This window comes from Trichosurus vulpecula, chromosome 3, assembly GCF_011100635.1.
Source record: "Trichosurus vulpecula isolate mTriVul1 chromosome 3, mTriVul1.pri, whole genome shotgun sequence".
NCBI classification, from domain to species: domain Eukaryota; kingdom Metazoa; phylum Chordata; class Mammalia; order Diprotodontia; family Phalangeridae; genus Trichosurus; species Trichosurus vulpecula.
In genome coordinates, this window is record NC_050575.1 from 239,128,151 (window position 1) to 239,146,318 (window position 18,168).

Consider the following 18,168-nt stretch of genomic DNA (forward strand, 5'->3'; position numbering starts at 1 on the left):
AGATTCCTCTCTCTTCCTTTTCCGGTTGGAGCCAGCGACAGTTACAACGACAGTTACAGAGGCAGTTACGACAGTTACGTCAGTTACAGCCACAGCTGAAGCAGGAGCTGCCAGTAGCAGAGCTAACCTACGGGAGAAAGCTGAACAAAGACTTCAGGCCATTACAGCGACAGTTACAGCGACAGTTGGAGCCAGAGGCAGTTACAGAGGCAGTTACGACAGTTACGTCAGTTTCAGCCACAGACACAGCTGAAGCAGGAGCTGCCAGTAGCAGAGCTGACCTACGGGAGAAAGCTGAACAAAGACTTCAGGCCAGTGGGTAATCTTATTACCATAAAAGGGGGAAACATGATTTTGCTTTACGCAATCATGTTTCTCTGTAGCCTCCTGGTTACTCTTGCAAGGCGTACTTATTGGGCCTGGAAGATTTGGATCAACATATCAAAATGGGGCTTCTGGTTCATGGGTTGGTTACTGTGGAGCCTAAATAAATGTTTTGATTCTTCTGCCTTCTACTTTGAGAGTTTCTTCTATCCGGCGATTCCGAACCTTTCAGACATGTTTATGATCCTCTTTGAGATTATAAACTCTGCCCTCCTGATACATTTGGCGTCACGAACAGGATCGCTAGGTATAAGATCTCTATTTAGAAGCAGAACAATTCCAGAGGAAGAGATGAATATCCCAGGATGGGAGGATCCATTTTATTCCTCCCTAGCAAAAGAATTGGCTAAAAAAGCTGGACCCTGTGAAAACTGGGAACCAAGGCTACGGAGAGGAGATCCTAGGGATTTGGAAAAGTGTTTACGAGAAGTTGGGATTCAGTCAGGGGCATCACTATCTAGGCAAAGCTGGATAGTGTTATTAGCCTACCGGCTAGTATACGAAAGATTGAGATTAAGTGAAAGACATGGGGGTACTCCTACCCCACAGGAAGAAGAGGAATCTCAGATAGCAGGAGACCAAACTGACTCAAATGAGAACTTTTCTATTAATGTGGCTAAGAGCAACAGGAGACCAAAAAAGCCCAGAGTGCATTTCAACCCAGCCCAGAAAGAGCCTGACTGCCTGCTTCGTCCTAGCCATGGTGGCAGAGGAAGTGAGTGGGGAGAGAATGAGACAATGTTAGGGGCTGAGGCACAAAACACTACTGGGGTTCAGGATGTGCCTCACACAGAGAATAGGAGATGGTTAAATGATCAGACAAGGGCTCGACCCATACAAAGGAGGAAGACAGAAACCCGAGGTGAAGATTCAGTTACAAGGGAAATTCAGGAAGATTTCTCACCGCAACAGGTCACAGATATTTTGAGTAGATTCAGCCAAAGAATAGGAGAACCATTGATATCTTGGATGGTAAGACTCAGTGATCAAGGGGCCGGTGGAATATCAGTAGATGGGACAGACTGCATGAGATTCATAGGTATCAGCCATGATCCTCTAGTTCAACAAGCTTTTAGGGAACATCATCAGCAAGGAGATGGTGATAGCAGGACTACTCTGTTGGCATTAGCCGCTGTGGGATGCAATAAGAGATATGCTACTGATTCTATGTGGCCCACTGAGCACAGACCCTGGTATTCACTTAGAGATTGTATCATGAGACTAAAGGAGGAGGTAATGAAGACTGCCATTATGACAGGAACTGCAGACAAATATTACAATGATTCAATGGAACTGCCTCATAGGAATTTAATAATTAGGACAGCTCCCCCTGCTTATAAACAACTAATTTTGAATTTATTACTTGGAGAAGTAGGGAGCCGTCTTACAACAGTGATAAATAAGATTTTACAGTTATATGACTTAGGTGACTGGGGAAGGGATAGATCTCCTCGAGAGAGAAGAGTGAATAACCAGCAAACTTGGCGCCAAAGGAGAGTAACAAGGAAAGAAATGTTTACTGCTTTATTGAGAGCAGGGGTAGGTTTTGAAATGATAGATGGAATTCCAACCAATGAATTATACAGAATGTATAGAGGACTTGATAACATGAGAAATAGGGAAATAAGAACTGCTCCTGCAAGCCCACAAGCCACTCAGAGTGAAGGTGACCTTGTGTGATCAACGGATGAAAACTTGTACATCTGGGGAAAGGCTGGGAGGACAATCTTAGTCTATATCTAGGGTGGGATCCTCTTGGCTTCCTCATTATGTTCCTTTTGAAAAGAAACATTTCCCACCTGAGTTTGGCTCTGATGTTGGATCTTTGCATAACTGAAATCTCAACCAAACTTGAGATGATTTTATTTGAAGAATTATAGTCCATACTTGTCTATTCTTTTTGTCCTTTGTTTTGGCTAACCTTGTTGCTAGTTTTGTTTCCTTCAGGCTTAAGCACCCTGCACTTTCCGGTGACTGCCTAAGCATGTAGCATTCTTGGAATTCCTGCCAGCTCGTTAAAGAAATGACCTCTGGAATGGGACTTTTTGGGGGCAGGGCCATCTCTACATCCAATTTCAGCATGAAGAAGCTATGGAAAATGAGACCTTCACCCCTCACCCCAAGATTTTGAGCCCCAATCGTTCAAGGGGGGTGGAAATGATGATAGTGTTCTGTTTACTTATTTTGTGTTATCCTTGCTGTGTTGTTTTATTGTTATGATATTATTGATCCTATGTAATGGATACAAGGATTTAGGGGTGGACATTTGAATTATTAATAATTATTTTGGGGATGATTGATTGAAGAGATTATTTTGCTGGGATCTAGGGGTGGATCGCATTTGAATCGTTAACCAATGTTTGGGAATGTCACTGAATGATATGTTTTGCTTTATAATGAATGATATGTTTTAGTTTCCTTTGTAATTGGATCACAATGTATGTTCTAGGATACATGGCTGATTAGATTATGTATCCTATAACAAGGGGTGGAGTGTAGCCAGAATGGCCTTTGTTTTCTTTGAATGACTCAGTTTACCTCATTGAGCTTCCCTGGACGCTGGGGCTTGCTCTTCCGGGGCAGGACCAGAACTTCCTGTGTGATGAGTCATGGGGCTGGCTGAGGGGAGGTGTTAGCTCCAGAACCTGGTCTACCCTAGGGGGAGGAGCCAACTCAGGAACCAATCGGCCCTGGTCATTTGGGCGGAGCTTGATGATGTCAAAAACCCTATAAGAGGGGAGAGGACAGCTTGAAGATTCCTCTCTCTTCCTTTTCCGGTTGGAGCCAGCGACAGTTACAACGACAGTTACAGAGGCAGTTACGACAGTTACGTCAGTTACAGCCACAGCTGAAGCAGGAGCTGCCAGTAGCAGAGCTAACCTACGGGAGAAAGCTGAACAAAGACTTCAGGCCATTACAGCGACAGTTACAGCGACAGTTGGAGCCAGAGGCAGTTACAGAGGCAGTTACGACAGTTACGTCAGTTTCAGCCACAGACACAGCTGAAGCAGGAGCTGCCAGTAGCAGAGCTGACCTACGGGAGAAAGCTGAACAAAGACTTCAGGCCAGTGGGTAATCTTATTACCATAAAAGGGGGAAACATGATTTTGCTTTACGCAATCATGTTTCTCTGTAGCCTCCTGGTTACTCTTGCAAGGCGTACTTATTGGGCCTGGAAGATTTGGATCAACATATCAAAATGGGGCTTCTGGTTCATGGGTTGGTTACTGTGGAGCCTAAATAAATGTTTTGATTCTTCTGCCTTCTACTTTGAGAGTTTCTTCTATCCGGCGATTCCGAACCTTTCAGACATGTTTATGATCCTCTTTGAGATTATAAACTCTGCCCTCCTGATACATCCTGCCATAGATCCTCCTGACCTAGCCTTAGTTGCTACTCTACTGAAAAGACTGTACCTGTGACTTCATCCCTGAAGAGAGTTTTTGGTAAGAAAATTCCCTTTACCAATGCAAAGATGCCTATGTTCGGTACATTGCCTGAGGATTATAGATGGAATAATGAAGTAGCTTAGAAAACTTAGTAACTGGGAAAAATACAAAAAAGTTATCTATGTAGCATCACAGCAATGTGTTGTCCTTTGAGTGAGAAAGACCTGAGTTCAAATCCTGCCTCAGATATTTACTAGCTATGTGATCCTGGGAAAATCATCTAAGCTCTGTGGTTCTCAATTTAGCAATAAAATGAAAATATTAATAACATCTAACACAGGGGTTTGTTGTGAGCATACACACACATACATGTGTGTATATATATATGTGTGTGTGTGTACGTATGTGTGTGTACACACATAAATGTGTGTATGTGTTTTGAGGATGTTAACTAGGTAAAACACATATTCATTCCTCTCCATGCTCCACTCCTGACTCTTGTAGAATTTCTCTACAATGCCATAGAAATATTTTCACTATCATATCTCACATAAACTCTAAACTTCAAATAATGGAAATATTCACTGCCCCTTTGGTTGGTTGCTTCTAGAAGAGCCTCTATTTTAAGGAAAACTTCTAGATCAACCATATATTCATTCTCCTCCAGATTGTACTTTTTACTCTCCTGGACTTTCTCTACAATGTTCCTTTTATAGATACCCCTCTACCCCCATCACCTTTTCAGTTTCCATTTTAGATGTGGTCTTCTCCCATTAGTAATTAGTATTTTGAGAGCAAGGACTATTTTTTTTCTTTCTGCTTGTATTTTTATTCTCAGTGCTTCACACACAGCACCTGGAACATTTAAGTACTTAATAAATACTTCTTGACTTGACTTGACTTGTATATAAAGTGTTATGTAAGCCTCAAAGATCAATATGAATGATAGCTATTTTTATATTATATTTTTAATAGACAAATAGGTCAGCACTGGATTGTTGACCAACCCTGAAGTGGGAACTTTACAGAAATATTTTACATTAAACAACATGGTGGAGGGGAGAAAAACTATCTTTCAATTACCAAGCCCATTTGTCAAGCCAACTGGACAGGAACTGAGCAAGTATTTGTTAGGTTTTGTGGCCAGCTCAGCAAAGTTTTTTAAATGTATAGGAATGGGTATATGTTTTAAATTTCATAGATTCAGATTCAGGAAAATCTTTAGAGGTCATATAATCCATATCTCTGTGAGGCACAAATTCTACCTAAAACATTTCCAATAATATATTAACAGTCATTTATTAACCACCTGCTTTGTTTCAGATATTTTGTTAATTCTGGGATATGAAGACAAACATGAAATAGCACCATTTTCTTGACCATTATCTATTTCACAATTCTAGTGACATAGAACTTAGTGTACAAAGACAATCTTTTCCAGTTTTTGGAAAACACTTGTCAACCAGGTTCTTCTGCAAAAACTGCCTCCTTGTAATTTCCATCCATTAGTGGGTCTGCCCTGCAGGAGGAAATGCATAGAAGTTGAATTCCCAAGAGTCTCTGATACCTCTGCCCCATAGGATCAAGAACTTTGAGTGAGACAGAACATTTCCAATAATCTGGTTCAATTTATTTTCCATATAAGGAAACTGAAGGACAAAGAAGTGTTGTACCCAGTGTCACATAAAGCAACAATTGCCAAGATTCACTTAAATCATTCCTCTGACTACAAATTCATATTCCATCCATTAAACCACTGATTTAAAGAGCTGAAGGCAATACTGACCTAGTAACTCACCCCTCCAAAATGTTTTTGTAAAGAGTTTTCTTTTGAGGAATTATTTCTACTAACCTAGGAAAGTAGACTTTTTCCTGAATGTCTAGGTTATTATCTCAATCACAGTTGCGTGACAATCCTATTATATTCTAAAAGGTCCTTCTTGGATTCTACAAACTTCTTCCTGTTGCATATTTGGGTTACTTCTGTAGGGCTTTAGGACCTAAAACTGAACTAACTAGGTCTGAATGAAAAGAAGAACCTGAATTGTTGCGTTGCTTATGGAAAACCAAGACATTTGTATGCTTTTTCTTGAATTAGTGATTTCATCTGTGTTCAAATACTAGCTCAGACACTTACTAGCTGTAAAATCCTGAACACTTACAATCTCTGTTTTTCAGTTTCTTCATCTGCAAAAAAGGAGTGGACTGCTTGTCATCTAATATCCCTTTAAGCTCTAACACTGTGATCCTATGATAATCTGTGGAGCTGTCTGGGTATTCCTTCCCTCAGTACAGTTTACAATCCATTCACAATTTCTTATTCTGTGCAATTCTTGTCCATGACTTTCCAAAAATACTCTATCAAGGATCATCTTTACTTTCAGGGGAATTGCTCCTAATTGTTTTAATTTTTAACAGTTATATGTGAATGACTTAGACATCCCTCTACTCTAGTTAGAAGATACACCTGTGTCCTTTTATACTTATATAAACTCTGGACTATGTAATTTACATCACTTTGTTCATGAAAATCCCTATATCCATACCACAAACCTGCTAACATCCAGCACAATATTTTTTTCCATTTCTCTTCAGGTCATCTGCATATCTTTTTTTTCCTGAAATCACAGCATTCCATGGCTCACAGCCATATATTGGTATTAAATAGGCAGAATTGTGCAGCCAGGGACATCTTGAAACTGTTGAATGTACTACATATTCTCTCAAATATAATCCACCTTTCTCTTCCTTTTCCATTCTGGTCCCATCTCACTGTCTATCTGTAGGCCAGATTAGAAATGGGATTAGATTCTGCAAGGGGCAAAATTAAAATTAATGGATAGACATTACTGAAAGCAGGATGTAGTCTTGATTTCTGGTTAAAAACAAACTTCCTTGTATTTATATTATCTAAGATATTCACATAGATATTACACATCAATCCAAATAGCTATTAATGTGTATGGATGGGAGGGGCATATTCTTGATTAAACTGGTCTGACTGAATTATTTTCATTCTTTAATTGCATATATGTTTGTCCTCTCTTCTCTATGTTAGAGCCTTTACGACAAGAGTCAAGTCTTATAATTCTGTAGCAGCCTTCAGTTTAATTAACACAGGGCTGATATAGGATAAAAAAAAATATTTGGTGGACCAAAAATTGTTTGGTCCCTTCCATGCACAATCAAGACAGAGAGAAGTTGTTGTTGCTGTTTTTCTAGTTAAAAAAAAGACAATTTTAAATATGCAAATTTTGATTTGATGTAAAAAAGAAAATACTTTCTAACAGTTGTTTCAAGTTAAAATGGGCTGCTTCAGGGGGTGCTATACAAGGGATTCATTGGAGATTTTTTGTAAAAACAAAACAAAATAAAACTAGATGACCATTTGTTAGTATGTATGTTTGTGTATAAATATATATGCATATATAATATATATATATATGACAGATGCTTTTATTAAAAACTATTCAGTCATTTATTATCCACCTTTTACATGTCAGACACTATGCTAAGTGATAGGGATACAAAGAAAGACAAATGTCAGCCTATTCCCTCGAAAAGCTCACAATCTAATTGGGGAGATCACAAGCAATCAAATATTTACAAACAATAATATATAGGAAATAATCAACAGAGGGAAACGATGGGAAGTAAGAGATGTTAGAAAAGGCTTCCTGTAGAAGGTGGCATTTTAGCTGGGATGCAACTTACTATGTGCCAGGAATCATTCCAAGTATAGTGGAGAGAATTATTCATGTAAAAATTAGTTTAAATTGATTCTGGGGTCCCTTCCAAGACTTGGACTCTAATTATGATTCTGTTCTTGGGTCAGGGATTTCAATTGGGATTCAAAGAAACCAAGTCTAACGTAGCCACTTTTTAAAAGTTTTAGTAATTTTTCTTGTTTTTACATCATAAACACAAATTAGTATTCATATGACATCAGGAAACTCATGGATTTCTTTTAGTTGTTTTTCAAGCATCACTTTTTTCACCTGTAAAATGGGGGCTTGATCTAAATGATTTCTAAGGCCCTTAATACTGCCTGAAGAATGATTTTGTAGCTGTTTCTCTCATGCAAAGCAAGTATTTCCCATAGTCCAAGAGATTTTTAAAGGAAATGTTTTTCTTTTTTTATGAACTAATATTTCATTTTCCCTATTACATGTAAAAAAATTTTAGCATTCTTATGCATTTGATTTTGAGTTCTAAATTCTGTTCCTCCCTCCCTCTCTCTCTCTCACTACCTCCCTTTGAAGTTAAGCAACTTTATATAGACTATGCATGTGCAATCATGTAAAACATGTTTTCATATTAGTCATACTGTGAAAGAAAACTGAAAAAAATACCATAAAAATAAAGTTAAAAATAATGTAATTCAATCTGTATTTATTTTTGGTTTTTAATTTTATTTTATACAAGTACTAAAACTTAAATACATAAGAAAAGAAAAATAAACATTATAAAATTTAATATTAAACATAAATATAGAATAAGAAATTTAAAAACATGTCATGAGCACAGCAGAAAATAGTAGAGGGTTCAGAATATATAGCAATAATTTATTTCAAGAAAGCCTATATGTTAAATAATGTACTTTATGTTGAAAGCTGTCCATCTTTGCTTCCTTGTAGGTTTTCTTTTGTTCTCTGCTGTGCACTTTTTTACTTTATTCCTTTTTCACCCTTCCCAACCCCCCAAACATGCTACAATTAAATGCAGACATATTACTAAATAAATATAGATATATGCATACACTTATAGACATATACACATATTTACATACATATACAGACATACTTTCCCTAACAAATTCTACTCATGATCTTTATTTTTATGTCTGTGCATATCTCTTGTTTCCTATCCCTCCGGACTCCTCTATCTTGCTGCTACCCACTACCTTGCCCTCCTATTCCTTAGCCTATCCCCCTTAAAAGATCTCTCCCCTATCCTCTCATTACTATAATTCTAAACACCTTTCTGTAGCCTCCTATAACCTATTTCCTCAACCTCCCCTTTAAAGATTCCTCCCTTATCCTCTCATTCCCATAGATTCAGTATGCTTCATTTCCCCTTTAACCTATTCTCTCTAGGGATCTCTCCTTTGTCCTCTCTGAACCATCCCCCTACCATTTCATTTCTTCTGCATTTAGAAGACTTTTATACATACATATATATATATATATATATATATACATATATATGTATATACATATATATGTATATGTATACATATATATATATATGCATTATACCCTCTTAAACTGATTCCCAATAAAAATAGGTTACCAGAACTACCAGCCCTCACCTCCCATCTAACTCCTCTGTATCAGTTCTTCCTCTTATACCTCATTTGTATAAAATAATTACTCTCCTTAGCTATTCCTAAATGGTTTTTCTTTTTAAAGTCATACCATACTCAGGTCTACTGCAGTCTTTCTTATGAACTACCCAATTACTAATGACAGACTTGGACATACATACATTTTACATATACGAAAAGTAAATGCTCTGTCCTTATTGAATCCCTTTGTAATCAGTCTTTGGCATGTACCTTATATTTCTCTTGGCTTTTGTTTGTCAGATCATCTATTAAGCCCAATTTTTTTTAACAAAATCTTGAAAGTCTGAGGTCCATTTTCTATTCAGAATTATGGTTAACTTTGTTGGGTATGATATTTTTGGCCAGAGGCCCAGTTCTTTTGTTCTTTGATATATGGTGTTCCAAGTCCTGCTGTACTTTAGTGTCTCCACTGCTTGGTCTTGTGTGATTCTAATTGTGGTACCATCATATTTAAATTGATTTTTTCTTGTTGGTTTTAATATTTTGTCCTTAGCTGGGGATTTTGGAATTTCACTATAATATTTCTATGAGTTTTCCTCATAGGATCTCTTTCAAGTGGTGATTGATTCATTTTTTTCTATTTCTACTTTCCCCCTCTGTTCTCATACTTCTGAACAATTTTCTTTTAATTATTTCTTGTATTATTGTATCAAGATTCTTTTTTTTTTTGGAGGGGGGAAGGCAGGGTAGTTGCGGTGAAGGGCCTTGCCCAAGGTCACACAGCTAGTAAGTATGACAATTGTCTGAGGCCAGGTTTGAACTCAAGTCCTCCTGACTCCAAGGCTAGTGCTCCACTCACTGTACCACCTAGCTGCCCCCAAGATTCATTTTTTTTTGATCATAACTTTCAGGTAGTCTGATTATTCTTAGGTCTTCTTTCTTTGATCTATTCTCCAGATCAGTTGTTTTTCTTATAAGATGTTTCACTTTCTCTCATATTTTTTTTCATTCTTCATATTTTGTTTAATTATTTCTTGATCCTTATAACTTCACTGGCTTGTCCTGCCCAATTATAATTTTCAAGATATCATTTTCCTCCTTAAGATTCTGGATCTCCTTTTCTAATTGGTTGACTTTTTCATAATCTTGATTTTCTTGGATTATTCTTTTTTGAAAAGTTTTTATACCATCTCTCTCATTTGGTTTTTAAAGTATTTTTTAAAGTTTTCTATGAATTCTTTTTGGGCAAGTGACCATTTTAAATTACTCTTTGGTGTAGAAGTTGGTTCCTTTGCTGCCATATCCTCCTCTGAAGATGAATCCCAGTGTTCTCTATTCACATCATAACTTTCTATGGTTGGATTCATACTCCTATGCCTGTGCTTCTTTTTTGTACTAATAGCTTAATTGTTGTAATCACTTTCATCCCTGAGAAATGGGGGATTTTGCCTCTTGTCCCAGATCCTTAGGTCTCCCCTCTAGCCTGGAAGCAAGGCCAAACCTCCAGTCTCCTGTAAGTGCCCCCACAGCCAGGGCCATTCTGCCCCTCTGCTTTTGCATTCACCAGGACTGTGCTTGTTCCTTCTTTCTGTTGCAACTCTCCCCAGCCTAGCTGGGTCTGGCATTCCTTGTTAGCAGAGGTTCCCTAGATTTCCCTGGCTCAGAACCCAATTCTCCTCACTATCCTGGGGGTGAAAGTTCTGGTGGTTTGGGCCTAGCTGGCCTCCCAATCCTGCTATCCCCAGGGCTTGCCCTTTGTTGTTTAAGCAGCTTGCAGCTTGTTGTTAACTGGGACCCTCACCTGGAGGGTCTTCACAGGGACCAAACTTAGTCCTGGGATTTTTCTTCTGATCTTCTCCAATTGTTCCAGGAAGACCTGAGTTGTGCCCTAATTCCTATTTATTTTTACCCTCACTTATTTTGCCCTAAGGTATTATTTTACCTCTTGCGCAGGGGTGGGGGAGGGGAGGAGGGGAGGAATCTGCTCTCTCAATCTACATTTAGCCTCAGTCAGTTTTTAAGGAAACTTTTAACTTGTGTATTTTAGTTCTATCACCATTCCAAGTATCACTTGAGCTTTATGAAGGGTACACCAGTAAATGTTTATGTGTTCTCCAAAGGATAAAAAAAGAAGGTTCTATTCCACAATTTTAAGTTTACTTTTCATCAACATTTTCTCCATCACTTTCTTATTCATGGACAATCATCCAAACCATAAATCAAGCCTTGAGTTGCAAAGTTTGCTGATTTCCAAGGTATAAATGTTCACACTGAAAACTTAACATGCAATGCTCATGAGCCAGTTCAATGTGGCTGGGGCACACCCTTGGCTGGAAGACACCTTAGACAGCAAGTCGTCCAACCACCAGATGAGGAAACTCAGGTCTAGAGGAGTAAAATAAGTTGAGTTGCCCAAGATCATAGAATAACTAATGTCAGAGTCAGGATCTAGAATAGAAATCTCTTGATTCAGAATACTGTGTTCTTTCTGCATCAAGCTGCCTCCTTTGTCTTCAGAGTCAACACAAGGAGAACAACAATAAGGTAGAAGCATTTTAATTCTTTTCTGTTTTGATGAATTCTTCATCTCATCATTGCTGGCACAAGCACAGGCTGTCCATAACTTTGCATTCTGCAATATTCTCATGCCTTTTTTTCTTCCTTGAGTCCTTAATTAACAATAAACCAAAAAGCTTTTGGTTTGCTCTTTTAAAATCTGATTGGTGCTTATTTAAAACTGGGAGTGTCTACTTATCTCATTTTCATTTTATAACTAGCCACACACTTAAATTGATGACATCAGTGTGGTGTAGACACCCATTTTAGAATAATACTTTTTACCTGGGTGGTCATAAGGAGAATACTTTACACTTTACACTTTCTGAGTCTCTGTTTCCTTATTTCTAAGAAGAAAAGGTTGAAATATATCTCTAAAGTTTCTTACAACCTTAAATTCTATGATCTTTTTTATCTCCTAATTCTTGTATTTAGATTTTTTTTAATTTTTCATATTACAGCAGATAACTCAACCATTCTATTTCTTTTTCAATTGTTGTTTAGTAAACTGCACGTTTGACTCATCTCAGACTGTGGTATTGATTTGTCATCATGGGCCAAAGGAGGCATTGTGGTACTGTGGAAAGAGTTCTGAATCTGGAGTCAGAAGAACTGAGTTCAAGTCTTAAATCTAATGTTAATTTCATTAATGACCTTAGGCAAATCATTTAACTTCCCTTGAGCATCATATTCCACTTCTATAAAATGAGGGGTTTGGACTACTTTTCAAGACCCTTCTAACTCTATATCTATGCCCTCAGTAGTGATGTCAAATAACACAAAATAAACATCATCAGTATAACTTACATTTCTATACCACTAAGATTAATGGGGAGGCAGCAAGATGGTTCAGTGGATAGAGTATTGATCTGGAGTCAGAAAGTCCTGAGTTCCAGTACATCCTCATTCCCTAGATATGCGACCTTGTCTACCACACTTTCTTTATTTGTAAAATGTGCTGGAAAAGCAAATGCAGACCATTCCAGTATCTTTACCAAGAAAACCCCAAATGGGGTCATACAGAATCGCATGTCTGAAACCACTGAATAACAATGAAAATAGAGCAAGGTTTCTTAACCCAGGACCTACCTAACTCTTAGAATTCAGTCAATAAAACTCCACAGACAGTATTAGTGTGACATGGTTCATAGGGTCAGGAAGAATTGGAAATAACTGAATGAGTTAGCAAATGAGAAGTCCAGGAAGATGATGGAACCTTGAGAGATGACACACACACATACACACACACACACATATCTATGTGTATATATATATATATATATATATATATATATATATATATATATATATATACCCCCCCCACACACACACACACACATATATATATATATATATATATATATATATATATATATATATATATAAATATACATACATATGTATTCTGCTTCTGCATCTCAAGTATAAGAGAAGCTATGCAGGCTTTAAGTACCAGCTGTGAGCACAGAAGAAGGAGCTACAAACCAAGCTCTTAAGACAGTTGAAATGAAGAAAAAAGGCAGATGTTCCAATGTTATCATTTTTAGCAAAGAGCCTAACTTCATTTCTCTGACAAAGAAAATAGTTTTTAAGATGAACTCAGCTTTAGGCAAATGCTCATCCCCACATCTGACAGGCAGGCCTGGGTAACTCTTGGATTTTTTTGACAAAGATTGAAGGCAAGCTTTCCAGGGCTAGCCAGATGGACAGCAAACTCTGAATGCTCGATTGGCTGCTTGCCACTCTGTAGGGTAGCCGATAATAATGCCTAATCACATTCCTATCAGGGGTCTTTATCTCACATTTCTGTATACTGGCATTCACTTGATATTTGGATCACATCTCTGGGTTCCTAGTCCCCTTTTGAAAATGATAACATTCACAGCTATTTTTATTGCTCTCCAATGGAAAGCCAAGATGTGTGTGTGTGTGTGTGTGTGTGTGTGTGTGTATATATATATATATATATATAGAGAGAGAGAGAGAGAGAGAGAGAGACAGAGAGAGAGACAGAGAGAGATAGAGACAGAGACAGAGACAGAGAGACAGAGAGAGACAGAGAGACAGAATTTCCCCTTTCTTTGTTCCTCCCCCCTTCCCCATATTTGATTATTGGCCTTTCATTGAACCCCTTTGCACCAAACAAGTGCCTTTCTCTGAGAAATAATACACTAACAGAAATGCTTCCAGTTTATGAAAACCATGAATTTATATAAGGAAATGGAGTTGACTACATCCAAAGTTGAACACTGGAGTGACAGGCAGAATTAGCTATTAATGTAGAGTTAAAAGAGTCAATCTTCCAATTACCCATCTTTGAAACTCTAATGTGGTGACCCAGGACATTTCACAGAAGAAGAATAAAGCCAACAGGTCACTTTAGCAAAGAAGGAATGCTTAGCAAAATGCCTACGGATGCCCTGTAGCTGAAAAAAGAGAATTTTATTAGGAGGTCTGCTAATAGGATATACAGCAAGTGCTTCATATTACTACAAATTAAATATGTGAGAATTAGCTTTTTTCTGGGGCCACAAAATTCATAAACATGTTAATATAATTTGCTTGACTTTCAGTATAAATCTTTTTTCTTCTCCCAAAGGGCAAGACAAGCAGTTATTCAGCAGACCTCACCCAAAGATACTGTAAGCTCATTGAATTCTAAAAGTAGAAGGGAATTAGAACATAGAACACAGAATATCAGAGTTGGGAGGGATGCTAGAGCATATCTCTTTCAGGTCATTCATTTCAGAAATGAAGGGAATTGAGAATCAGAGAGGTGAATGGATCGGATCAATATTCCACACATAGTAAACGGAAAAATTGGAAGTCAAACTCATGAAATCTCATTCCAAATGAGGTGTTCTTCCCCAAACACAATGCTGTTCCTAAGAAATCTATAAAGCTCACCATCCATGGAAATTAAAAATTCCAATGTAATACAAAAAGAGTCTGGTCACAGTACTTCACTACTCCTATCACAGGTCTCCTCATTATTGCTATCTACATACAGTACTTCACTATTCCTATTACAAGTCTCCTTATTATTGCTACCTACATAATTATATGAAAGGTAATGGTTCAATAATTAAAGTAACAGAAGGATATTTAATACAACAGTAGCATGCATTTTCCAAAGAAGAGAGAAAACCATTGTCATCATCATCGTCATAACCATTTCTTGGTTATGGCTTGATTTTTCTAACTGTTTTTCATATATTATTTAATTTCATTCTCACAACCAAGTATGGACTACAGGTATCACTCTCCATTCTATAGATAATGAAACATAGAGTTAAAAAAGATTGAGTGATTTGACTATGACTCTATAGCTAATAAGTATTAGATGTAAGATAAAAAATCAGGTTTCTCTTGCCTTCAAATCATGTGGTCTTCACACTGTACCAAACATAGGAACAGTAGTTACAAGCTTGTCCTTTACAAGAAATGGTTTCCTATTTAGGATGAATAAAATATCTCTGGGAAGGTCCCCCAAATTCAAAATACCTTCCCCTCACTGACAAACTTGGCATATTCCATTTTCAAACTACCTGAAATAAGCAGCTTCTTTCTTTATTCTTTTATTTATTTGTTTGGTTGTTTGTTTGAAAGAAATGTGCTCTAACATCCCTTCCACTCTGATTTGTTTGCTTCATCAAAACTGCCTATTCATATAATTTAATCATTTATTTATTAGAGAATTACTTATTTTCTTATAAATTTGATGAAGTTCTCTATATATTTGAGATATGAGACCTTTATCCAAGCAATGGTCTATAATTATTTCCCCAATTTTCTGCTTTCCTTCAAATCTTGGCCATGTTGTTTCTATTTATACAAAGCCTTTTTAATTTAATGTAGTCAAAATGATCTGTTTTACATTTAATGATGCTCTCTATCTCTTGTTTATTCATAAATTCTTCTCCTATCCATATGTCTGATAGGTAATGTGTTCCACATTCTTTTACTTTCTTTATTGTATCCTCTTTACATCTAGATCATATATTCATTTTCACCTTATCTTAGTAAGTGGTGTAACATATTGACCTATACCCAATTTCTGCCAGACAGCTGTTTCCCAGCTTTCTGTTTTAGTTCAAATCTTTGTTGAATTGGTTTTGTTTGTGCAAAAACTTTTTAATTTAATATATTCAAAATTATGTATTTTAAATTTTCTTATGTTCTCTACCTCTTATTTGTTCATGAACCTGTAAGTCAGTTAACTTCTCCTTTAAGAATTTGAATGCTATACCACTTGGTGCATATATATTTAGTATTGATATCATTTCATTGTCTATGGTATTTTTTAGAAAGATGTAGTTTCCTTCCTTTTCTATTTTAATGAGGTTTATTTTTACTTTTGCTTTGTTTGAGATCAGGATTTCTCACCTTGCTTTTTTTCCTACTTCAGCTGAAGCATAATAGATTCTGTTCCAGTCCCTTACCTTTACTTTGTTTATGTCTTTCTGCTTCAAGTGTATTTCTCGTAAACAACGTATTATAGGATTTTTGTTTTTCATCCACTCTGTTACCCACTTCTGTTTTAGGGGAGAATTCATCCCATTCATATTCAGTTATGATTGCTAGCTGTGTATTTGCCTCTATCCTATTTTTCTCCTGTTTGTCCTTTTTCTCCTTTCATCCTTTCCCTCCTTGACGGTGCTTTGCTTCTCTCTACTACTTCATCTTGTCTGCCCTCTCTTCTGTCAGATCCCCCACCCCCCCTTTACTTAATCTCCTCCCCTTCTACTTTCCTGTCAGGTAAGATAGATTTATATCTTCATTTATTGTGTATATTTTTGCTTCTTTGTAGATGAGAGTAAGATTCAATCGATGCCCATTTGCCATCCTCGTATTTTTCCCTCCACTTTAATGTTTTCATACCTCTTTATTGGAAATAATTTACCCCATTCTACCTCTCCCTTCTTTCTACACTCATTGTACTCCTTTTTTTCACCCTTAGGGTTATAAACAGTTCAGTTCCATTGAATCTCTTATGTATTATTTTCTATTTTTAGCTGTTTATGCTTCTCTTGGGTCTTGACATTAGAGATCCTTTTTTAGTTAAATTCTGGTCCTCTCCTTATGAAAACTTGAATTCCCTCTATTTCGTTGGAAAGTGATTTTCCCTTGAAATATATTGTTTAATTTTGTTGGGTTGGTCACTGTTGGTTGTAGTCCTAGCTCTTTTGCCTTCTAGAATAATATGTTACATGATTTCAGATCCTTTAATTGTTTTATTTTTTTCTCTAGTTGCTAGTAGTAGTTTCTTCTTGATCTGGGAGCTTTGAAGCAGCTATGATGATCCTGTGAGTTTTTAACTTGAGATTTCTTTTAGGTGGTTATTGGAAGATTATTTTTTCTATTTCTATTGTACCCTCTTATTCTAAAAGTTCAAGCCAATTGTTCTTGATATTCTCTTGCAGTATAAGATCTAGACTTTTTTATTATAACTTTCAGGTAGGCCAACAATTCTTATATTGTCTCTCCTCAATATTTTCTCTAGGTAAGTGTTGCAGTAATATGGATAGCAGCTGCTGTGGGGGTGAAAAAGCAACACAAGCCCAACAATAAGAATGCTGTAAGCACAGATTCTTTAGATCTGCTTTACTAAGGAAAGTAGCGCTAAGAGGTTAACAATCTGAAATTCATAAAAATGAAATCTAATAGCCAGAAAAAGGAGTTTAGTAGCCATCTAGAGCAACCACTCAATCCAACATACAAATATCATTCACTTAGTTTGGGGCAAAAAGCCAGGACCCTGAACTTCAGAGTAAATACAAACAAATTACAAACATACATTAATAAACAGACCAAATACAATTCATAGTTACCAACATCTAAGTTCAGCGAGGAGGCCCTTAGAGTGGCTGCCCAGAGTGCTGTAACTCCTGGAGTGAGAGCCTCCAAGCAAATACCTCTGTTCTCTCTTTTTATACACTCTTTAGCCATCATCAAATGTCATATGAGTGACTAGAACTCAGGCTCCTACTATTGGCTCTGGTCTTAGCAACTCACCTTAGGACCCTGAGGGCTTCATGCCCACACAGGCTTAGCACCTAGTAGATAGGGGTTTGGGCCTGGGGCTTTGCACCTAGTAATGCTCAATCAAAGACACTTAATTAATCTATCATTCTAAAACAGTAAAAAGTCCCAACTTAATTGATATTACACTAAGTTATTTTTCTAACGAGATACTTCACAAGATGAAATTATTAGCTTCCGTTGTCTCATTATAGTTTTTAAGGAGTTATTTTCTTCTGTATTTTTTTGGATCTCCTTTTCCAATTGTTTGAATTTTTCATATTTTTCTTGATTTTCTTTCATTGCTCTTATTTTTTCCCTAATTTTCCCTCAACCTCTAACCTCTCTTTATTTGATTCTTAAAGTCCTTCTTAAGCTCTTCAAAAATCTCTTTTTGGGACTTGTGACCATTTTGCATCTTTTCATTAAGATAGAAATAGCTGTTTTAACTTCACTATCTTCTTCTGAGTTTGAACCCAGATCTCTTCTATCATCATAGTAGCTAACTATGGTTGGATACTTTCTCTTCTG